This window comes from Castor canadensis, chromosome 11 (assembly GCF_047511655.1).
Source record: "Castor canadensis chromosome 11, mCasCan1.hap1v2, whole genome shotgun sequence".
Classification (NCBI taxonomy): domain Eukaryota; kingdom Metazoa; phylum Chordata; class Mammalia; order Rodentia; family Castoridae; genus Castor; species Castor canadensis.
In genome coordinates this window covers 125,388,403-125,413,090 of record NC_133396.1, presented here as the reverse complement: position 1 = coordinate 125,413,090, position 24,688 = coordinate 125,388,403, and the positions used below count along the sequence as shown (strand labels likewise).

Here is a 24,688-nt window from a genome sequence, read left to right as displayed (position 1 = left end):
CTCTGGACAATGCCTGTTGGATTTTACTGCAATCAGTCTTATGGAATTAACAGGCAGAACCACACAACAGTTTACTAGTTGGACTCTAGAGTGTAAACTGTGAAGGGAATGAATTTACTCTAATGGGACTGTCAGAAGAGAAGAAAGGAAGAACCATTCATTTATTAGGCCAGTATTTAATGAGCACTCAACATCAGCTCATTGAAGCAGGTGTTACTAGTACAAAAAGGGAAAACTAAAACAAGAACTCTATCCTCTAACAAGGCAAAATCCATTTGAACAGGCATCAATAGCAGACTAAATGGAAGTTCAGAGCTGTTTTGGTTAAATGGCAGTGCAGTCCACAGAAATTCAGGGCAAAGAGGAGGTGAGATTTGGATCTTCAACTGTACACATGACAATTGCCTCTCTTCCTTAGGTGTGCCTAAGAATTTTGAATATTGCAATTTCTCAAGACCCCTGGTAGTCTAACTATGGCTGGAATAGAAGTGGCATGGCATTCCTGTGGCCATGCAGGCCAATGGGATTGATGGAAGATTGCCCATAACAGACATGATTAATATTTCTTTACTGAGTTCTGTTGCTCAACTCAGGGAAAAAAATAGTTTTTGTGTTCTGAGGTGGATTCAGAACAAGGCAGAAATCTGTCTTTATAACTCTGGGAATGTGATTATATACAGCTGAAGCTTCCCCCTGCCTTGGCTTCATCCAACTATGCATGAGCTCAGCCAAAGGCATTTTAAGGTGCCCAGCCTGTCTCTTTCCCGAGCTGGGAATTAAGACCAGACACTTGTTCTCATGTGAAACCGAGCACAACTGAGCCTGCCAGAAGACATGCTCTCCAGATGCTGCAAAGGAATATGCAGAAAGGGAACACTCTAAGAGACTGCAAAATGTGCCTGTCATAGGGAATGGGAGTTCTAAGGATGTAGAGAATGAACGAAACATGAAAGACACAGAACAACTTGTCTGAAAGATGCTTATGAGTTGCTGGATGGGAGGTAATGGTCATCGTGGAATCTAAGAACTCACCTGTCTTTTATCTTCCTGACTGGCTTTCTGTGTTATAATTTTTTTTAAAAATCATGTAGAGGTTTGAGTTACTCCAATGTGTGTAATTTGTATCCAACATGGTGCACTTTATAAACACTTTCCCTTAAGCAACAGGTAGCTCTTGCACCTGGTCTCTCCACCTTCCCCAGCAACTAGTATTTTCTTTCTGTAATATTGTTGGCAAAGCCCAGAGACATAAGTCAGCCAGCCAGCATCTATTCAGCCACTGTGAGATTCCTGGCTTAAAGGAACATGGGCATTTCTGGCCAGAACCTTCCCTCCCCAAATCTTCTCGCCTTAAATGTTTGTGGATGGGATTTCTCAGGCCAACAGTAAGACTTTTCCCGTAGAGAGAAAAATCTTAACTGAATCAATGAAATGGAAGGATGTGGCGGGTGGTCAGTAATTTCTTTGTGGCTCAGAGTCAACAGTAAAAAAAATTGTTCGTTTCTGGCAGTAAGAGTTCAGATTCCAAAATACATCTTCATAAAGTTTTTATATGTGCAGAGTATACAAAAACACAATAAATCTCTCTCTTTAATTTCTCTAACTCATCCTATTTGGGATTTTAGTATATCTTTTTGTTTAAAAGATAATAAATAAAAAAACAATCCTCTCCCCTTGAATTAGGCATAAAAGTCACAGAATTTTCTTATTGGATGCAAGGTTTTTCTCACAGAATTTCATCTAGTTTACAGCTTTAAAAGGACTGGCTCAGCATAATTGTCTTTGGGTGGGCTAGTTACATTTGGGGACACCAGAGATGTAAGGAAGATGGAATTTCTGCTCTGAAATATTTTGACTTTGCATCAAAGTCTTTTCTGCTCCAAACTAATAATGCTTCTAGACTTCGCAACAAAATTCATCTGCAAAGCAGGTCACTTTGTGGTAGAATGGGGAGAGATTCCAAAGTCTTTTTGTGCTGACAGCACAGATGAAGGGTGTCACCTAGCTTTGTAAGTAGCATTACTTACTCCTCTTGATAAAGACTAGGTGGATTGGGGCAGTTAAAAACAACCTCATCCTCACCTTATATCATCGTGTAATACTAGTTTAGCAGATTATTTATTTTTTTATTTTTCATTTTTCTTTTATTATTCATATGTGCATACAAGGCTTGGTTCATTTCTCCCTAGCAGATTGTTTATAATTTAACAATGCTCCTTCTTCCCAGAAAAAATATGTTCACTACCATATTCCCAACTTTTCAGAACTGTTTTGGAGAAAAATCTATAAACTACAGAACAGTCTACAGGTCTTGATGCATCTGAAGATTTTTTTAGAAAGTTTGGTTAATACAGGAAATAGTCTATATTAGAGGTTACTAACTAAATAAGATGATGTTGATGATTCGGGCAATCCTCAAATTTGTGATGTTGCCAGTTGAATTTGAACTTGATGTTCCATTCTCCCTAGACACTCACACAAATGCATTGGGTCCATAGCAAGAATTTGAATCAATGTGTCAGGTTATTGGTAATTTAAAAAAAAAATGAAATGGCTTCTCTTTCCCTTAAATCTTCTACTCAGGCTGCTGCTGAGCAACGTCCCAGGATCCCCAGGGCTGAGGCAGCCAGCTGGGGTAGGCACGCCATTTGGTAAATGCACATGGGACTTTGCAGAGCAGTGCAGCCTGTAATTCCCAAAGTGAGAGTCCAAGAGGGAAAGGGAAAATAAATAGATCTCACTTGAAGTACATTCCTACCACTCATAGCTCCCTTTGGAAGAAACCAGTTCAAAATGTCCCTGGGAGTAACTGAGGTTAAAAGTCCAGCAATTAGCTCATGAAGGTGCAACAAACATAAAGGAAAGATACAATTTGACTGAAATGCTCTTAACATGGCCAAAGTCATTGTCCAAATAGGCAATCATTTGGAGGAAAGTCTCATAAGTGTGGAGCATATGTAAATGGGGGATTGAAAGTTTAATCTCAAAAAATTGCTCCCAGTGATCATCTCATGAGCCTGACTGAGTTGCCAAGCAACGGAAGAAAACAAAGCCAAGTTCCAAGAAGTGTATTAAAACTCACAGCTGCAAGGTTTTTCTCTTATGTTCTCCACCCCTGTGGAAAAGACACTCAGCCTTGACCCTCTCTCTCTTCCTATCCTCTACCCTCCCTTCTCTGAGCCCCACAGCACTTCTCTTTAACATGGAATACATTTTGCTTTAGATCATAGCTTTTAGTGTATCTGTGTGTTTCCCAGTTGGATCACTTGAACTTTTTAAGGCAAGGATCATAATTTATTTGTCGTACTAGCTTAGTGCCTAAAGAAATGAGTTCCTATACATACTAGGTTGACCATAAATTGAATGTTAATTGCAATTAATCTGCCTTGCTTTTAAAGAACTATCTCAAATGCTTCTTCTTTTCTTACCTCTGATATGCTGTCATTTTTCTCTGAATTCCTACAGAAATTTCTGTACCTCTTTCATGAAACTTATTTTGCCTTTTCATGAAACTTATTTTGCCTTGGACACAGCCATTACAGTTTGTCCTTAACCATGTTTTCTTTCAAAACAGGAAAGAAAACAAAGATTTGCACATAGCCTTGCACCATAATTTGCTCCGTAAATATCACCGAACATCAACTATAATGGTGTCTGTTCTAGGACTGAGCATATGACGTGACTAAAATATCCTTTTATTCTTTATAGAGCTTAAATTCTCAAGGAGAATTTGGAAAAGTAAATAGGAAATTAAAGCTCAGAGCTTTGATGGGAGGTTTTCAAATCACGCTCTCACTTGACCTGATTGAAAGAATCAAAGAATCTCTGATACTCTGAGACCTACAGAATAAAGGAAATGTATACGCAAGAGAGGAACTAAGAGAAAGACCAATGTTGAAGAAAGCAAACAAAGTTCAGAAGTTTGAAGCAGCTCCAGTGAAGAGTGTTTTAAATTTGCATAATTATTTTTTCCTCTAGAAAACTGAAATCTATAGGGACAAGACATAAGAAGGGCAAACCCGAGTTCCCATCCATGGCTAAACTAGCAAGGGGCTCATGCATTCTGCCTCCCAGATCAGGTCTCTTTACTAAGCATTTCTGTTTCTGCATTTCTTTCAATGCCAAGCCTCTCATTCCTCATGGAAACCTGGTGATGCAGAAAATAAATATGTACAAGCAGCTGACATCATTTATCTCTCCTTACATCATTTCTATATTCTAAAGAGTGTTGTCTCTGATTTGTCCACCTTAAGACAAAAACAGAAGCCCAAGAGTGATGCTTAGAGCGTTGCCACAGTAAGTTGACTGTCAATATGTGGGAAGAATTTCACAGTCTGTGATCACACATATCCACAGATTACTTGGGCAAAGCAGGGTTTAGGAAACCAGCATTTTAGGAAACTAGCATTTAGAAGGCTTGTGTTTCGCCCACCTACAAAGTTTTATTGAGGAAAGAAGAAACAAGACTATAAATACAATAACCATATATTTTACCATCCAAACTGAGACTTTGTAAAAATGAAAGGGAGAACTCCTCATAATTATGCTGAGGAAACAGGTGCAAACCGGGACTGCTCAGGTAAATTGGGATATATGATCATTCTGTCTGTAACTAAAGACCTTCACAGATTTAGACATTTTAATGTTCAGGGTTTCTTTTTGTTTTGTCTTTATTCTAGATCATGTTTATAGGAAATGCTCTGCAAATAGTTGATGTCTGAGAAGTACTGCTAACTATATCCTAGAAAACAGAAAAGCCATTTCCCTTTTCCTTCTTCCTAGAACTTGAGTATTACATCTATAATTTAAAATTTTCTAAATTCTGACCAACTGTACAGCCAATTCTTATGAGCCTATAACTGCCTGATAATTTTCGTGAACTTACATGACTACCTAACACTATCAGCACTGCCCAACAGGACTTTCTGCAATGGTGGAACATTCTGTATGTGCACCATTTTGTATAGTAGCCTCTAGCCACAGGGATTGTTGAAGAACTGAATCATGACTAGCATGACCAAAGAACCAAAATTTAAACTTTGTTTAATTTTCATTAATTTAAAAGTAAATTTAAATAGATGGATGCAGCCAACAGTTAACATATCGGATCTCTAGGGCACTGGAAGTATAAAAGGTGACAAATCGATGTCACAAAAATAAAACCAGGCAATTTTCATTTTTTTGTCATATGAGCATACACACAGCTGGGATCCTATAGGTCAGGGTCTCAGCCTTTCCTTTTTGTTTAACAGCACTTCAAGAATCAGTTTCAAGAGCCAGGTGTAATGGTTCAAGAGCCAGGTGTAATGGTTCATGCCTGTAATCCCACTACTCAGAAGGTGGAGGCAGAAGGATCATAGTTTGAGGCCAGCCCAAGCAAAAGCATGAGACCCTATCTGAAAAAAAGCAAACTAAAAGCAAAATGTTGGGGGTGTGTCTTAAGTGATAGAGTGCAAGTGCAAGGTTCAGAGTTCAATTCCCAGTACCAAAGAAAGAAGGGAGGGAGACAGGGAAGGAAGGAAGGAGGGAGGAAGGGGAGAAAAAGGAAGAAAGGAAAGGGAAGGGAAGGAAGAAAGGAAGGAAGGAGGGAGGGAGGGAGGGGGAGAGAGAGAGAGAGAGAAACAAACAAAGAGAAAGGAAAAGTTTCACTTCCATTAAGTTTAGAGAAAGGAAGGACCTTAAAAAATACATATAGTATCAATAATATTTTCAAAGCAGAACACTGATGTTTATCCATTCTACTGGAAACACTATGAAAAGTATTTATAGGAGTGGAATGATAATGAACACAATTCCAGGATTTCTTCATTCCACATATGAGTGCTTAAAAGAAATCCACAATTTCTCAAGAAAGTTCTGCTTCTGCCAGATCTTTCTAGAAAGAAATTTTAAGTCCCCAAAGTTTAAGTTCTATCTCCAGAATTCTACGCCTCTTGATGCAAGAACAAGACTCAAAGTAATTGATACTAGATATCACCACCTTATCAAATGTTTCCGTCTATTCAGTCTCCATTACTCTCTGTATCTCCTCTATGTCTGCTTTGTAACTAAAATAAAAGAGCAAGAAGTGAATTCCATGGAAGACAGGCATATCTTACCTCTCTTACTGGTGAGTAGGTTATTTGGAGGCAAGTACTCTATTTTCCGTAACACCAGGCACAGTTCTTTGAGCATAGGACTTGCTCAGGAAATGTTTGTCAGTTTCTTTGGAGATATTTTGTGAAGATACCTCACATACTGTAAAAACTAAGTTTCTGGAACATGAAATGGGGTAAGGTTAAATTCTTACACAATAGTCCTATTGTCAGGGAGACACGGGATCTCCTAGTCATATTCCTCATAGATCAGAAATGCAGATAGAATCATTGAAGATAAATTGAGGAAGTAGTACAATTGTTTTGCTGTCTTAGGATTGCATGCTGCTATTATTCTATTGCAAAACAATTGTGGAAACTTATATGAAAAACCTTTTATGTAATATTTTTTGCATATTTGAGAATCCATCCCAATTAAATTATTTTCAAACTACTTTATTAAGGTATGATTTACATACAAAAGCTATACAAATTTAATATTAGTAGCTTGATAAGTTTGGAGAGAAGTACATACCTGTGATACTATTACCACAATCAATGCAATAAACATATCTATCACCTCCAAGACTTTCTCTCACCCTCTTTATTATTATTTGTGCATGTGTGATAAGATCACAATATATAACCTACACTCTTAGAAAGTTTTTAAGGATATAATACAATATGGCTATGTATACGCACTGTTGTGCAGTTGCTCTCTAGGACTTGTCTTGGATTTACATTTCTATCCATAGTACATCTGAAATTTTGTAAACGTTGACTAACACTTCCCAATTTCCCCTAACTTCAGCCCTTGGTCATCACCACGCTGTTCTATGTTCTTAGGAGTTTTGTGGTATCCTTAAGTAAATGATACCAAGTAGCATTTGTACTTCTGTGTTTGGTTTATTTCACTTTCATACTGTCCTCCAGATTCATCCATGGTGTAACAGATGGCAGGGTTTATTTCTTTTTAAAGGCAGAGTGATGTCATTACATGTATACACTACATTTTCTTGATTGTTTTTAATAATGCTGCAATGAGCATAGGAATGCAGATGGCTAAGATCCTGATTCCCACTCCTTTATAGTCTCAGAAAGTTGCATTTATGTGCATAATGGAATTGGGCCCTGGCTTTGTGTATAGTGTTATGAGGAACATTCTCCAACGTATCATGTATTTTCATTCCTTCCTATGACAAAATTTGGATCACTTTTCTGCCAAGAAAATCTAAGAAGTGGTTAGCATCTGTGTCAGACATAGAAGAGAAGAAAAAGAAAATAGCGAGTAGGGGACAGTGGCGTTTGGGAACTTCCACATGCAGTTGTGTGGGTGATGTCACAGTTCTCCACAGTTGACTTTGGAATCTGTGTCAGAATAAGTGCAAGCATTGCTGCACAGCCTTGCACATTGTAGATAGTCAATAAGTGGATTCGAAGCATGGGGGTTCAAATTTCTTCTATTCCGAATATTTGTCCTTTAGAATTTTTCTTCAGGCAGTCTCTGTCTTTTCTAATAAGTGGCAATTCAAAGAGAAGCAGATTAAAAGGAGTTAAAAACTGTAGAAAAATCTGAGAAACATATAAACATAGTCTTTTCCTAGAGGATTTGTCATTTAAATCTGCAACTGCTTTTAATGCCAGGTATCCTTGGTGGCCAGTGCCTGGGAAGGCGCAGAAGCTGTAGAGAACAGGGTTCAAGGGCTCCCTGAGGGTACAGCTTGTAGCTTTCCACTCATTATGGAATTAAGCCTTGAGAGCCAGTCCCCTGCCTGAGCCCATGGCACTGCCCTGCGAGAGACAGAGAGAGAGAGAGAGAGACAGAGAAGAGGGTCTGAAGAGTTTAAAATGAAAGGAGGCACTTAGTGAATGCATATAACAGCTCTGACATTTTTTTTTAATTCATGCCTTTTTTGGATATGAAGACAGGGAGCCAGAGACTACATCTAAGGCCAGTTGCTAAGGTTAGGGAAAAACATACAAGATAAGGTAGAATGAAATTTCCTGTGCAGTGCACTTAGAGAATGAAACATATGATAGGTTTCCAGTTTTCTTGCAGTGGATTTCAATAATATCTAAGGACCTTTCTTCCATTGCTTCTTCTAATTTTTTTCTGCCCCCATCTCCTAGGTCCCTTGGGGGAAGTGAAATAGTTGTCAAAATTATTTCAAAATCACTTTAAGTCAGCATGTTTGCATGGAAAAAGTAGGGCTTTTGTGCCAGAGAAATTCAAGGGTGGTCTCTATTCCATTACTTTGTAATTGTGTATTTGGGGACAGTTGCTTAATCCCTGGCCCGGGCTTCCTTAGATGAGTCAATGGTACCCATTTCTAAGGATTTAATGTTATACACAGTAGCCCAGTAGCTGTTGTATAGTTATTTTAGTTGTTATTTGCTCAACAAATAATCTGTTTGAGGCTCTTTATTTGCTACTTAACGTAAGTCCTTAGCTTCATATTCAAGGTCAGTCTAAAACAGGGAAATACAGTATAACATGCAAACCTAAGCAATTAAAAAACAAAACAAAAAGGTGAAACAACAGGAATAACAATAAATAGTATTGTGAATCCAGAGAAGAAAGAAATTACAGGGGCAAGACCCTCTCAGATCTCCTATTACATTTGATCCTCACTTCATTCTGCGATAGAGGCAAGAGAAGTGAATGACATATTCAACAGACTGGAAAAACCAAAGTACAGATGGATCTCAGCTGCTGCAGAATGAAGTGATGGGATTAAGAAGATTCTGAAGCTTCTTTCAGGGTTATAATTCTATTATTCATTGGTTTTCCTAAAGTAAGCTTGGTGGTTCATGTGAGATTTGATTCTCCAACTCACATTTCTCAATTCTCAGCTCAGGGACTTAAGGTTAGGCCATAAGTGTTGGTATATAAAAGAATCTTGTTTCAAAAGAAAATGAAAATACCAGCTGTGCACACATGTCCTACTTTTCTTATGGCTAGCATGTTTTTATAGGTGTAAAATTTCAACACAATGGCTTTGGCATACCTGTTCAAGTGTGTTCATGCCTGAATAATGATTATCACCTTCACACATCAAAGTTCTTCCCCACTCTTGGATTTGCATCCAGTTCCTGTATGCTTATTGGTGTTTGCCCAGTTGTTGTTCAGACTCTCCTTCCCACCACCTCAGCTCTTCCTCCTGTCAGAAGAAACACAGCTTTCCACCTCACCAACTTATTTCATTTCTTTTTGGCTGTTTACACTGTTAAAATAAGTTGATCTTGCTTTCCAAAATAAATATTTAAGCTTGAGCTTTACTCTTCTGTCAAAAGACAAAATAGACACCCTAGCGAACAAATTAGGCACTTAGAATACTACAGATGGGAGCAAAGTTCTTCTATTTTTGAGTGTCATTGTGTACTTTATGGTTGACTTCCTTAGACTCTGGTTTGAGATGAAGTCCAAAGTGGCCTCTGCTCCCCAAAGACCTTGGGACCTTATTTTGTTCCAAGAGACAATGCCATAGCAATGTCATGTTTGCCTGGTTACAAGGACTTCCACAGAGGCCAGTATATTCCTGGCAAGGTTTAGCAGACACCGAATTTGAAATGACTACAGCATCTCTATAACTTGATTCTGAGCACTTTTATTCAATGTATCTAAATGTATATAGTAAATACCCATTATGTAGATAAGGGAAAGTATATTTGACCTACTTTTCTAAATGTTGGATAAATTAAGGTAAAATTATTGTGTTAAAGGTAAAACAATTGCTTTTGAGTGTGGTAAGTCATCTTTTAAAAATTCACTACTAATTAGATTTTTATTAGATTAGAAGCAGTTTGATATGTTCTTTGATGTGCAATGTATTCTTACTGCCCTCATTCAGCACCTACAATATGAACTGGTAAAAAAAGTGGGGGGGCTATGTGGTGTGTGATTCCCACAGACACTAAGGACACTATGATGCATCATAACAGGTTCAATACAGTGGAAAAAATAGAGGCTTTGAAGATAAGCTTGAGATCTAGGCTCTTTTCATTAAAAACCTTTAGACCTGTCCATGTCATCACTTTCTTCATACGTCAAGTGGTGAAATTATAACCTCTCCAAGTGTTATTGTGAGCACTTACTGTAAAGGTGAAGTGTGATTATGCTTGGACATACCACGCACAGTACTTGTCACACGATAGGTGCCAAATGTGCTTAAAGTGTGTTAAATAATGAATTTAAAAGAACATATTGAAGAATGAACATGAGAAGTTTCTTGGAGGATAAAAATATTGACGAACAATTAAAAGAATCCATGGAGTGTAGTTTTGCTGTTGGGATGAAGATTATTGCCAATAGCTCATACGTAACTGAGGGCTAAAAGAAGAAGAAAGCAGGTATGGCAGGATTGGAAAAGGAGTCTCAGGGAACGATTTTAAGGGGTCTGTGAATCTTCAGACTCGGTCAAACCATTTCTGGTAGCATAAATTAACAAACTGATATTTATAAAAGTATATGGATGCTATTGTGATTAACAAACTAAAATGAATATATAAGTATTTCTGACTTCATGATATTTTTAATCCAAGGATACTAGAAAGGATACAGGTTTTGATATTCAAAAGGGGTTGTTATTACCAGCGGTTTCAGATTAATAGCAATTGAGGGACTGACTGCAAAACCTAGTGTAAGACCTACTATGCTAGTACAACCACTCTGGAAAAAAATTTGGAGGCTACTTAAAAAGCTGGACATCGATCTACCATTTGATCCAGCAATACCACTCTTGGGGATATACCCAAAAGACTGTTACTCCAGAGGCACCTGCACATCCATGTTTATTGCGGCACTATTCACAATAGCCAAGTTATGGAAACAGCCAAGATGCCCCACTACTGACGAATGGATTAAGAAAATGTGGTATCTATACACAATGGAATTTTATGCAGCCATGAAGAAGAACGAAATGTTATCATTCGCTGGTAAATGGATGGAATTGGAGAACATCATTCTGAGTGAGGTTAGCCTGGCCCAAAAGACCAAAAATCGTATGTTCTCCCTCATATGTGGACATTAGCAAACACAACAATGGGATTGGACTTTGAGCACTTGATAAAAGCGAGAACACACAAGGGAGGGGTGAGGATAGATAAGACACCTAAAATACTAGCTAGCACTTGTTGCCCTTAACGCAGAGAAACTAAAGCAGATACCTTAAAGCAACTGAGGCCAATAGGAAAAGGGGACCAGGAACTAGAGAAAAGGTGAGATCAAAAAGAATTAACCTAGAAGGTAACACCCACGCACAGGAAATCAATGTGAGTCAATGCCCTGTATAGCTATCCTTATCTCAACCAGCAAAACCCCTTGTTCCTTCCTATTATTGCTTATACTCTCTCTACAACAAAATTAGAGATAAGGGGAAAATAGTTTCTGCTGGGTATTGAGGGGGGGAGAGGGAGGGGGCGGAGTGGGTGGTAAGGGAGGGGGTAGGGGCAGGGGGGAGAAATGAACCAAGCCTTGTATGCACATATGAATAATAAAAGAAAAATGAAAAAAAAAAAAAGACCTACTATGCTGGCACAAAAAACTCCTTGAGTCAAGTTATAACAGTCTGTTTCCCAATAAACCAAACTTCATAATATCATGCATGATTATATGTTAACTTTACATATTTGTATGTGGAAAAAATTTAATTCCCGTGCCAATTTTGCCACATCAATTATAACAAAAAGCAAATACATACATAGTCATGTGTGACAAAGAGGCCAAAAATGGTCTTTAGACAGAGGACAGTTCTCTGAAACTTCAGATGAACTGAGATCTGACAGAGGGTTAGAGCAGAATAATCATAAAATATAGATGTTATGAGGTCCAGAGTCCTGAAGGGAAATCCCTCTTCAAAGAAGACAATTTTCTGTATCGTACAGCGATGGACTCAGCTAATCCCTCTGAGCTAAAAATTGTTTATTTTGCAAAGGTTCTAGCAGGCCACAGTGGGAATTTCTGGTCCTATAGTTAGACAGTTGGGAGTCAACAGCTCTGAGTTCTTTTATCATGCGGAATATTGTAACTGACTCTTTGTTTTCCTTTCAAGAGAACTGCTTTCTCTCAAAGGTGTTAAGCTTCTTTGACAGGATGTGTTTGTATGCTAGCAGGGAGGGTTAGTTGACATAAGTTAGGGGAATGTCGGGAATATAGCACTCACAGGAATATAACGACAGTACACACCATGGTCTACATTTACCCTGCAAGTCATCATGGACCCAAACTCTAAGAACTTCAAGAGCAGAGTAAACAGGCACTGTAGAAGTGTTGCTTGAACTTTAAAGGGAGTGGGTAAGAAACTAAGGAAAAGAAGATATATCAAGGATTGCCTGGATTTGTTGGAAGAAACACACCTAATTCATCTCTCAGACAAAGGCAACACTGAGACTCTGCCAGTTTACATTTTCCTCTTTCTTTGTTGCCTCAAAGACTTACTGAAATCTCTCAAGCTTTGTGACAGGTTGTACACTAGAAGACAAATTAGACGTGCCTATTTCCTAACTGAACCTGACAGCCATTATTTCTAGTCATTTCTGTATATGCATTAACCAGGGACTGTAGTCTGGATCCCATGGCCAGACCAACCCCAAAAGTGGGGTGCAGCTTCCTTAAGTTGGGGTGGATATTCACACTGCAAGATTTTGAAGAAATAGTTCTACCTTTCTGAAAGTAGGACTGATCTACTGTCCTTCAGGACAAGGGACCATTGTTATCAATTGAATCTATCCATGAGGACACCTCTTGAGAATAATTTGATTTTTTTTCTTGTTTTTCTCTTAGACAATGGCTACAATTATATATAGTCAAGAGTTTTTGTTATTATTTTATTTTTATTATTTAGGTTTTCTTGTTTAATTTTCCCTTACACAATAAGAGATCTATCACCTAGTCTTCAGAAAAAAAATCTGATATATCAGGATAGCTTTACATGGTAAAATTGTAAGGAATGAATGGATGGATGCATTCAGCTTTAGTTGTTGTTGTTGTTATTTAATAGCCTGTCCCATATGCACTCATCCACTGTGCCCATGCATTCAGCAGTGCAGAGACTGCTTCAGTGGAGTTGAGAAGGGAGGTGCAGGCAACACAGAGAAACAGTCACCAGGTGTTGAGAGACAAACCTTTGTTTCCCCTAAAACACCAAAGGTTCACCAAAGTGAACCTTGAAAACAGCCTTTGTGGGGAAGGTTGATACTTGCCTTACACGTGCTAATTAGAACACCAACAAATGTTTTCCATTGAGAGTCAGGAAAAGGTGTAATGGTGGAAGGGTGGAAACTTGAGAAAAGTAGGAAAAGTGGGAAATGGGGGAGGGGAAATGGGAGAGAAGTTGATGAAGAAACACAGGCAGTGTTAAGTATTCAGTTCAAATGGCTTAGTGTCCATTTGGTATTCTTTCAATTGATTATCTGAAGATTTAAGGTGAGAACAGAGGGGTTCATCCAGTTTTCGTATTTTGTCAGGCAGGTACAACGGAAAAAACAAAACAAGACAGGAAAATTGAGGCCATTGGGAATAAAGAGAGAGAAGAGATAGACTACAGATGTCAATCAGAAGAGAAGAGAATGAAGACAGACAGGAACTGAGGGAGACAGAAAGCAGGGAATCTTGTCATGCAGGTCATAGATTGAGAATGATTCATCAAAGGCTATGCCCCCTGCGTCTGATATCAGAAAGAAAATGTTTTCAGGGTTGGAAAAATTCCAGGTGAGGCAGTTTCCAGGGTGTGTCTACATGGAAATGAGTGGCTAAAGTAGAGAATGTCACTGGAAATGAGTAAGACAAGGAAATAAGTGCCCGAGGTGTCAAGCATGGATATGATGTCACCCTAAAATGTGGGTGGATATTAGGTGGAAGGCTTTACAGCGCCAGAGTCTTCAATGAATCCAGAGCAGTGGTAAGGAGTGGTCCGTGGCTGACGGCAATCAAAAGGCCTGTAATGGTGTTGCTCAATAGAACCATTTTCAGACAAGCAGGAATTTTTTACAGGAGGGTGGAGGAGAAACAAGTTAAAGCTGACAATGTGAAACACAGAGTTTTTAATTACTAACACATAGAAAAAACAAAATTAGTGAGGCTGTGTTGGTATTTTTAACTAATTAGTTAGGACATTTTAAACAGAAAATGAAATGAATTAACACATTACAATGCTAATAGTTTGCTCTCTAGCTTGTATATTTTCTTTAAGTTATGTTTTCTGCCCCTGGAGTTTATGTTAATTGTAAGCTCTCCATTGTTCTGCCCTGTGCCTGGTGGAATGATTAACTTGTTTGTACAGCCCTACAATATATTTAATATTATGACGTAGCATATGATATACGACACCCATCCTGTGATTCATAATTCCTGGAAAAGATTGAGAGACATTTAAAACTAGGTGATCTGTTATTCTATTATTTTATTATTCTAAGTCCACAAGATGACGGCTTATAATAACCACTGGGATAAAGATTGCTAATGAAAGGGAATAAAATTGAGCCAAATCTCTGTCCTTGTCAGCTTTCTACCCATTCATTCTTACATGTATTGAGTATATCCTATGTGCCATCCACTGCATTACTTTCTAGAGATATAAAGGTGATTAATCCCTAATCTTTGTCCTTGAGAGGCTGTGGTCTAGAGACAGTAACAAATAACAATAGACTGTTGTGAAATGTTGTGATAGAACTCTGTAAAATGTGTGTTTCATGGACTGTCACGGAACACTTCAGAGAGGTGACAATAGTTAATCTATATCCTGAAATGAGAGAAGTCAGGCAAGTATGTACAGGAAAGGTCTCACAGGAAAAAGGCAAAGCAGCAGAGGTGAAGTGGGCATAGAACATGGAAATGAGGAAACAGTACCGCACAGGGAATATGGAAGGAAGAAGCCGGCGATACACATGAGGAGGTAGACAGGAAGCAGATCCTGAAGCACCTTAGATGCCCTGATACAGGGCTTAGGTATCAGAAAGTCTAAGCTACATAGGATTTGTGTGTGTGTGTGTGTGGTGCTGGGGTTTGAACTCAGGGCCTACACCTTGAGCTACTCCACCTGCCCTTTTTTGTGATTTTTTTTTTCTTTTGAAATAGGGTCTCTTGAACTATTTGTCCAGGCTGGCTTCAAACCATGATCCTGCTGATCTCTGTCTCCTGAGTAGCTAGGATTACAGGCATGAGCCACGGTGCCCAGCTCATAGGATTTAAAATACATATTTTTAAATGGCAGGATTAGCAACATGGATTTGGAATGGAGTTGGGTGAAGTTGAAGACAGGGGGAATTCAAGGCTAGAGATCACTTAGGTGATTATTACAGAAGACCAAGAAAGAAAAAGCTGCCAGGTGCTAGTGGCTCATGACTGTAATCCTAGCTACTTGGAGGCAGAGATCGGAGGATTGTGATTCGAGACCAGCCCAGGCAAATAGTTCAAGAGACCCTATCTTGAAAATACCCACTACACACACACACACACACACACACACACACACACACACACAAAACCAGGGAGAGAAAAAAATAGGAGACATTTAGAGGGTAGAAGTCACAGGATTTGGTAGGTAAAAGGTATGTTGGGAATGAGAGAAAAGTAGAGCAATTCTCAATGACTCTGAGAGTCTAGCTCAAGTTCACATGGCATCTTGTGACGCCATTAATTATAAGGCACACTGGAGAAAATGGAGTTGTGGTTGAGGGATGAAGAGGTTACAGTAGCTGGTTTGGGAGGGAGGTGAAGATGTCATTTTAGGGATGGATTTGAGATGGATCTGAGAACTCCCAGCAGTGGTCTCTGTTAAGTAGATGGTTCTGTGAGTCTCGGACTCATCAGAGTTCAGCTGAGGTACAATTTGAAAGTTAGTATCTAGATGCTGGCTGAGGCCATAAAGGAAACGGTTACCTAGACGAGAGGCAGGCACAGGTGCTCAACCTGAAAGGCTCGAGATGAGCGTTAGAGTATCCATGAAAGATGTGCAAACAAAATTCTTTTTCTTCATATTCCTCCCTGCTACTTTTTATTTGTATGAAAAAGAAAGGTATTATTCCACGACTAACACAAGTAGGAGCCAATACGGATGCTGCCATAGAGAGTCAGCTACTGTACAATCAACACGGGGAAGAGAAAACAGGAAGTGATAGGGGAAGTGCACCATTCTGTGTTTGGCAAGACACATCCCACCCCCAGTGGTGCTAAATCTGAAACTTCAAAAGGAAGTATAAACGTGCTGTTTTATAGTAAGAGTCCAGGTTATAAAATCCCTGTGCGTGAATTCACTTATTCAACAGCATTTATTGAGCACCTACTGCATATAGGGCACTATTCTAGGATCTGGAGATTTGCAGTGAACAAAAGAGACGAAGGTCCCTTCCCTGGAATAAGTTCACATTCAATTATGGGGATACCTATTATAAAAAATGGGTAAAATATATAGTGTATGAGGTAGAAAGGCAAGCATTGAAGGAATTTAAAGGGGTGTGGGATAGATGTTAGGAGTGTGTTGCTCTATCAAGTGCAATGGCAAAGAAAAGCCTTACTGAACACTTGGGGATTAAAGAAATGAGCCACACAAATATCTTCTTTTCATAGTCACATAAAGAGAAAATAGCAGTCAAAGTCTGGGCCTGGGACTTGGTGCAGTGAGCTCAGAAAGGCCAGTGTAGCCCAATCAGTGCAACCTAGAGGGAGAGTCTGGGGAGGGGAGGTCAGAGAAGTGTCAGGGAGAACAGGATACTTCAGGGTCTTGTGTGCTAGCTATTGTGAGGTCTGTGTCTGTGTCCTGGTGAGTTAGGGGGCCACTGGCACATTTTAAGCTGAGGAGTGACCTGTTGAAAGCATACAGAAAAAGGGTTGGAATGGGGACCTGAGAGGTAGCTTCTATAGCAGTAACCTAGGCTAGAAATGAAGGTTGCTGGGATAAGATTGTTACTGGTGAAGGGGAGAGACAGGGTTAAATTTGGCCTGCATTTTGAAGATAGAGACAAAAGTATTTGCTAACAAATTTGAAAAGGAGTGTGAGAGAAAAATAAGTCATTAAAGAAGACTTCAAGAATTTTGGCTTGAATGGAATCAAGTCTGGGATTACCATTCATCAAGATGGTAAAACTATGATGTTGGGGAGAGTGGTGAAAAATAGGATGTCTTAAAGGAAATGCAAATCAAAACTACACTAAGATTCTACCTCCCCCGTTAGAATAGCCATCATCAAAAACACCACCAACAACAGGTACTGCTGAGGATGTGGAGAAAAAAGGAACTCTTGTACACTGCTGGCGGGAATGCAAGCTGGTGCAACCACTCTGGAAAAAAATTTGGAGGCTTCTTAAAAATCTAAACATAGATCTGCCATATGATCCAGCAATTCCACTCCTGGGGATATACCCAAAGGAATGCAACACAGGTTACTCCAAAGGCACCTGCACACCCATGTTTATTGCAGCACTATTCACAATAACCAAGCTATGGAAACAACCAAGAAGCCCCACTAGTGATGAAAGGATCAAGAAAATGTGGTATTTATATACAACGGAATTTTACTCAGCCATGAAGAAGAATGAAATCTTATCATTTGCAAGTAAATGGATGGAACTGGAGAAATCATTCTGAGTGAGGTTAGCCAGGCTCAGAAGACCAAAAAGCATATGTTCTCCCTCATATGTGGACTTTAAATCTAGGGCAATACAGCAATGTGGTTGGACTTGGGTCACACAACAAAGGGAGAGCACATACAGGAGATATAGGAATAGGTAGAAAACCCAAAACATGAAAGCGTTTGATGTCCCCACTCCAGAGGAACTAACGCAGAAACCTTAAAGCGACAGAGGTCAACATGAGAAGGGGGTCTGGAACCAGTGTAAAGATCAGTTAGAGATGAATCAACTTGGGTTGTAACACATTTATACATGGAAGCAATGCTAGGAATCTCTCTGTATAGCTATCCTTATTTCAACTAGCAAAAACACTTTGTCTTTCTTATTATTGCTATGTCTTCTGTTCAACAAAATTAGAGATAAGGGCAGAACAGGCTCTGCCTGGAAGCAAGTGGGAAGGGGCACAGGGGGGAGAAATGACCCAAACAATGTATGCACATGTGAATAAATGAATAATAAAAAAAAATTTTAAAAGGAAAAAGAAAAAAATAGGATGTCTGTGTCTCTGTCTGTCTGTCTGTCTCTCTCTCTCTCCTCTCTCTCCTTTCTTCCTCCTCTCTTTTTAACCTACTAGGTTTGAAATGTCTATTATATCTCCAAGTAGAGTTATCAGTTAGGTAATTGGGTCTACCTGTCTATAACTCAGGAGAGTAATTTGGGAGAATCACAGCATTTGATGTCATAGAGTGGATATTTTTGAGGAAAACAATTAGAAAAGGGAATAGGTCAAGGGACTGAGTGAGCACTAAAACACTTTATATGGAATTTGGGGAGATGAGGAGCTATCAGCAAAGCAAGATGAGAAGACACAGCCAGCGAACAAGAGAAAACCCAGCCAAATGTGTATTGCAGAGAAGAAAGTGCCATAAGGAGAAGGAAGTCAATGGAACACGTGCACTGCCAGTTCCAAAAAATGAGCATTCAACATTTAGGGACATTGGTGACCCTGTTAAGAGCGGTTTTAGTGCACTGGTGGGGGACAGAAGCCTGATTGGAATAGATTCAAGAAGGAGCAGGTAAGGTATGTACATATCTTTAGAAGAGTTCTTGGGGACGTAAGAAATGGGGAAGTGGCTGAAAGGAGAAGTGGGCCAAAAAGAGGATCTTTACTTTTTGGAAGGTCAGAGAAATGTGTGTGTGTGCGCGTGTATGCTTACATAAGAGAGTCAATGGAGGAACACTGAAGACAATCTGATGATGCAGGTGAGAGAGGAGACAGTCACTAGGGTAAATGTGCTAGGGGAGAAGAGATAGGATGGGATCCAGGAGCTCTCTTTCCCAGGGGTTGGAGCTCAGATGACGGCTGCACGCGTGTTCTGAACCCACCATGAGGACCACCAATTTTGACCTCTGCAAGACGTATCTGCACATTCTGAAAATAGGCTGGGGATCCTTCACAGCAGGAAAGACTTCATTTGGAAACATTGAAACACCACCAATATTCACATTTTCTTCAATGTAAACATTGCCAAACTAAAAGACGCTCTCCATAATTGCTAGAACTTTGAGAAAATCACATGTGCTGGAAATGGTCAGTATATTTAGGTATGAAATGAAGAAATGATAACGGCTAAATTTAGCTTCAAATTATATCTTCCATACTAGCCCAGCTTACATTTCTTTTTGATATTTTAGGGTGAGTCCACAGGGAAAGGCTTCTGTATCATTTCAGTAAGTAGCTTATAACTACTGACATCTCTGAAAGAAACTGATTTATCTGTGAACTACAGTCTGATATCATCTCAGAAAAATTCTTATTGTGGGAACTCCCTTTGGAAACTTAGACTCTAGTCACATTTTTGAAGTGGTAAAACTTTGCCAAACAGGACTTCAACTAGAAGTTAATACATTAGTGCTCTGTGCACAGATCGAGCACCTGTCATCATTGGCAACCTTCTGAGTTGGCTGCTTTAGAGAGGATAGAAATACTCCATGGGTCAACATGCCGCACCTATTTCACCATGGCAAACAGTTATAAAATGGCCAATGGTCCTAGTTCCTTGTATCAAGCACAGGTTACTAAATTAATAAATAAAATTTTAGTCCTGTCTACTATCAGGATCATTGCTATCTTTATCAGAACATGGACCTTAGTTTAGCATTTTTGTCAAGCAATAAGCTGAAGATTGTTCTTTATAACTCACAAGTTGGTTGACTTTCAGAGGACAAGCATGGATGCACTTTGTTGCACCTTAGGTGGCATTTGGGAGAAGAGCCCTCTCTCCAGGTCACATAAAGAAAGGGAAAGGGCTGATTCACAGTTTGCTTTACTTGATGGATATTTCTGCCCTAGAAACAAAGATATTTTTTCCAGCTTTTACCCATCTTCTACTTTTTATTGCCATCTCCAGTTTTTTTTTTCTCTTTCAAAGTTCCTAGTCAGATGCTAAATAAATACTGACTTATAAAGGAATCTCTGTCTTTTAGGTGACAACAGAGAATATCCTGTGAAATGATTAAGCAATATATACAGAGACAGACAGACACAGAGAGAGAGAGACTTGTGATTTAAAATGATGAAATGACTATTCATGCCTGTTTCTACTCTTTTCAAAAATAACTCTCTACTAAACTTTAAAGGAATTTTTCAAGGCATAAAAGCACAACAGAGTGACAAGAGCAGAGGAGATGCCAACAAGTGTTGAATGTTGACTGATTTAGCAAAGGGTATAAAGCTAAAACCTCACTGCCTGCAGCCAGACAACTATCTTATATGCAGAATTTCAAAAAGACTGGGAAATTGGAGAAGCCACAAACCTCTGAAGATGAGACTGATGACTGAATTGAAAATAAGAGGATCAGCTGAAAACCTATAGAGAGCATATAGATCCAAAGGTACAGGCAAGTGCTCTACCATCTCACTCCTTTTGCTTTCAGCATTGTTTTGTTTTTTTTTTTCCCCAGATAGTGTCTCATGCTTTTGCCCAGACCAACCTCAGACTATGATTCTCCTACCTCTGCCTCTTGAGTACCTGGGACTAAAGGGCAGACTACAGAAAGTCCATGTGTTCTCCAAAAATGGTGATTAGCCAGGGAAAGAAATGCCCCACGTCTTCATCCCAAGAGATACCTGTTTGTGCCAAAATCTTCACGCTGAAAATACTCCCTCCTACTGGCAACAAAAAAACTATAAAACCTGATACCCAACCCAACTCAGGGGATGATTGGATTCCACCACATGCCTCTGCATGTGGACTTTTCTTTCACTTCTCTGCAAATAAAAGTCCTTTGATCTTTGCTTGCATTCCTGCCTTTGATTTCTATCCAAGTGTGGAACAAAAACTCTCACCACCCAAGAATTCCAGCACATCATCTTAGCGACCATGAAGGGACCTTCTTCATCTGAGGTCAGTACACTTTGTGCCATATTGGAGGGGACTGCCTAGGAAGTGGCTGTGATCATCCAGCACTCCGGTGGAGTCTGCTCTCCAGTAGAGCCCCCGACCACAGCTTAGCTATAGTGGAACACTCTCTCTGACTAAGGAGGGCTTCTTCCTCAGAAATCTGGAAAAAGGCTTCAAGCCCACTACAGCTGATAGACAGGCAACCCAAGAGATCAGGGGCTGGCCAGGGGCTTTTACCAGACTGCCAATGCTACATGGGCAAAGCTGAAACCTCAGCGCACTGAAGCTTTTCTCTCAACTTTTGGTTTTCTCCCTTTTTCTTTCCCAAGTAGATCAGAATGAGTGGCTGTCCCTTTCGGCCTTAGGCAACAGTGGTCTCCTTCTTTCACAGGATTTATATTGAGACTACCCCAGCCCCAATCCAGGAACTCATTGCCTGATTATGTACCTGGGAGGATCTCTGTCTCTTTTGTAATCCCTTCTTGGACTGGACTCAGTTTCTTAAAGCCATGCCCGATCCCCAATTTGCAATATACTTTAAACATTTGACAGAACATCCCTCAGCACCAAACCCCCAAGCCAGGAATACTGCATTCTCTGGGTTCCCCTGTGAGGCTGTTCCCATAGTGAGCTTCTCCTCTTTCCATCATTATCGACATGAGGCCCATCCTCTCCCTCCTGAGGCTATAACTTGTCAGAGATACCTTCCATGTGGTAACATAGGGCTGCTAAAAAGCAGCCCCAGGGCACTAGAATCCTTATCCTTCCCCTCTCCATGCTGGCCCTTTTGGTTACTATGGACCCCTTCTGTGAGAGAGTCCTTTTGAGCTAAATGCTTTCACCACCTGGCACTGGATCTGGTAACTGGTTTACAAAACTAAGGAAGGAAAATTGGTCAGGGTCACACTGATGGGGTGGCTGCAATCCAGATAGACCTGAGCATCTTCCCCATGATCTTAGCCAAGGTGGCAGTGGTGGGAGACCATGGGAGAGAGGGATGCACTCTCTCACATAGAGGATCTCCTCACTGGGGACACCTGGGTAAAAGGAGAAACTCCTCTTAGAGTGACTAATTTTCCTAACTTCCCTTTTAGATGGGGAACCAAGCTTCCAGAATCCCAGAAGGACCCTCCCTTGCATGCTTACTAAAACAATGGAAAGAGTCACTTCAATGGAAGTGACTCAAGTTTTACTGTGCCTAGGCCTGGCCCCAATATCCCCTGGGAGATCAGGAAAAATGGCCTGAAGGGGGGAGCATTAACTATAATACCATTTTTCAACTAGATACATTCTGTAGGAAGGAGGGGAAGTAAACTGAAGTTCCATATGTCCAACTTCCCTTTTTCCTAAGAGACCACCCAGAATGGCTAAGCAAATGCAGGCTAGATAACCAGACCATGGTGACCCTTTCCAAAAGGCCCCCAGGTTCCCTTGAGGAACCAGATCCTGAAAAACTATCTAAGGCCCAAGGGACCACAAAGGGTTAAAGGTGGCATCCCCTGTGACAGAAGTCAAATCTCCAAGGGAACTACAGGGGATATAACCCACCCTGAGGGAATCGGTCAATGATCCTACATCACCCTCTCTACCCCCTTACCCAGTCACCTTGCATTCCTGAAATTGTCCTACAGGACTCTACTCCCTCCATATAATTCCCAGAGGGGATAGGACTCATGTTCCTTTTAGATTAGGTGAGCTCAAGGAAATTAAAAAGGATTTCAGAAACTATATTGATAACCCAGATCAGTAAATTCAGGCATTCAGGGAAGTCAGCCAAAATTCTGAGCTGAACTAGAGAGATGTAATGATACTATTATCTCAAACCTTCACTTCCCTGGAAAAACAGTGAGTACCAATCAGGCAGTGGCAGCTGGGGGTGATTATCACCTAGATAAATGTGGCCCTACAGGCCTATCTCAGACCAGACGCTTGGAGGAGGAAGGGGAAGGAGGACAGAGATACTGGATAGCTAGAAGTGAACCCTGATTCACAATTCCCACAGGGGATCAGTTGGTGCCTAGGAGTGATCCTAATTGGGACCCTGAGAGCAATAAGGATGAATGGATCCATAACCACTTAATCCACTGCATTCTTGAAGGACTAAGAAGGGCCAAAGTAAAACCCCTTAATTACTTTCAAGTCATGGCTGTACAACAAGGACCCTTAGAAACCCCAGCAGTTTTCCTACAGAGACTTAAGTATGCTTTACAAAAGCATACCAACATTGTACTGGAGTCACAGGAGGAGGAAATCATCCTAAAGGCTAAGTTCCTCACACAATCAGTCCCAGATATACATAGGAAACTCCAAAGCCTGGTGGTCAAAGGGAGTAAGGACTTGGACCAATTGGTCAAGACAGCTCCATCACTTTTTCTGTAACTGAGACCAGGAAAGGGAAAAGAGAAAGGACCAGCATCAGGAGGCTCTAATTGCAGGCTCCCCCAGGTCCCAGTCCAAACCCATGGACATGTTTTCAATGTGGACAGGAGGGCTACTTTAAGAGGGAGTGCCCCTGGAGGAAGCCAATTCTGGGACCCTGATCCATTTGCCGGGGAAATCATTGAAAGACACACTGTCCTTGGTTCCCAGGAGGACTGAGTCCAAAGCCTCCCACCCACTGACAGGTCTCAGGGCCTCCCATCCAGGCTCCTAAGACCACCATAAGAACAGAGGAGCTCCAGGTAGCACTTACTATTGAAAAGTACAAGGTCAGTCTTCTTATTGATATTGGAGCCAGATTTTCAGCTATCCCTTTCTCTCCTAGACCTAGGTCCTTAAGAAAATTACCATTTGAGGCATATTGGCCCAGCCCCTAGAGCATTATTTCACTCAGTCCTTAGTCTGCTCCTGGGAAGATTTCCAGGCTGGAGAAGCAGTGCTCTGTCACTGCTTTTTAATTGTCCTGGAAACCCCTACTCCTCTGCTAGGGTAAGATCTCCTGTCTAAATTGGGGATTCAGCTCTTTTAACCCCCAGGGGAGTACTTCTGCTTACCTTTGATAAAGGAACAAGAAGAGCCCATGGTGTGGACTGACAGACACATTGTGGGATGGGCACGAATGGCAGATCTGGTTCAAATTCATCTCAAGGATCCCTCTCAGTTTCCCCATCAGAAACAATGTCCCTTGAGACTGGAGATTAAGGAGGGACTGGTTCCCATAATCAGAGACTTAAAAAAGACAGGGACTGCTAATTGAATGCTCTAGCCCATAATACTCCAATTCTCAGTATCAAAAAGGGACCTAATAAATGGAGGCTAGTCTAAGATCTCCACCTGATCAATGAGGCAGTAGTGTCTCTCTGCCCTCTACTTTCAAATCCCTATATGCTCTTAGCCCAAATATCCCCTGGGTACTACTTACTACACTGTCCTGGACTTAAAGGATGCCTTCTTTTGCATCCCCCTACACCCTGAAAGCCAGCCTATCTTTGCCTTTGAGGACCCCACATGAAAGACCAGACAGGTCACCTGGACTGTCCTCCCCCAAGGGGTCATGAGACAGTCTCCATCTCTTTGGCTTGGTTCTAAGCCAAGAGTGACAATACCCACAATCTACTCTTCTATAATATGTAGATGACCTCCTGCTCTGTGGACCGACTGAGCCTATCATTTCACGAGCCAATGAATCCTTACTAAACTTCTTAA

At 40.4% G+C, this 24,688-nt stretch overlaps 1 long non-coding RNA gene across 2 annotated transcripts in view; it reads right to left on the bottom strand.

Annotated features, from left to right (window-relative positions):
• Positions 1–24,688, bottom strand: part of LOC141413959 (uncharacterized) — a 63,250-nt gene that overhangs the window by 33,473 nt on the left and 5,089 nt on the right. The window contains exons 2-3 of one of the 2 annotated variants that reach the window (XR_012439018.1): positions 9,083–9,235; positions 6,099–7,865 (exon numbers count right to left, since the gene is read on the bottom strand). This is a non-coding gene — a long non-coding RNA (uncharacterized lncRNA). The remainder of the gene's footprint in view (positions 1–6,098; positions 7,866–9,082; positions 9,236–24,688) is intronic. The other variant, XR_012439017.1, reaches the window with a different exon arrangement.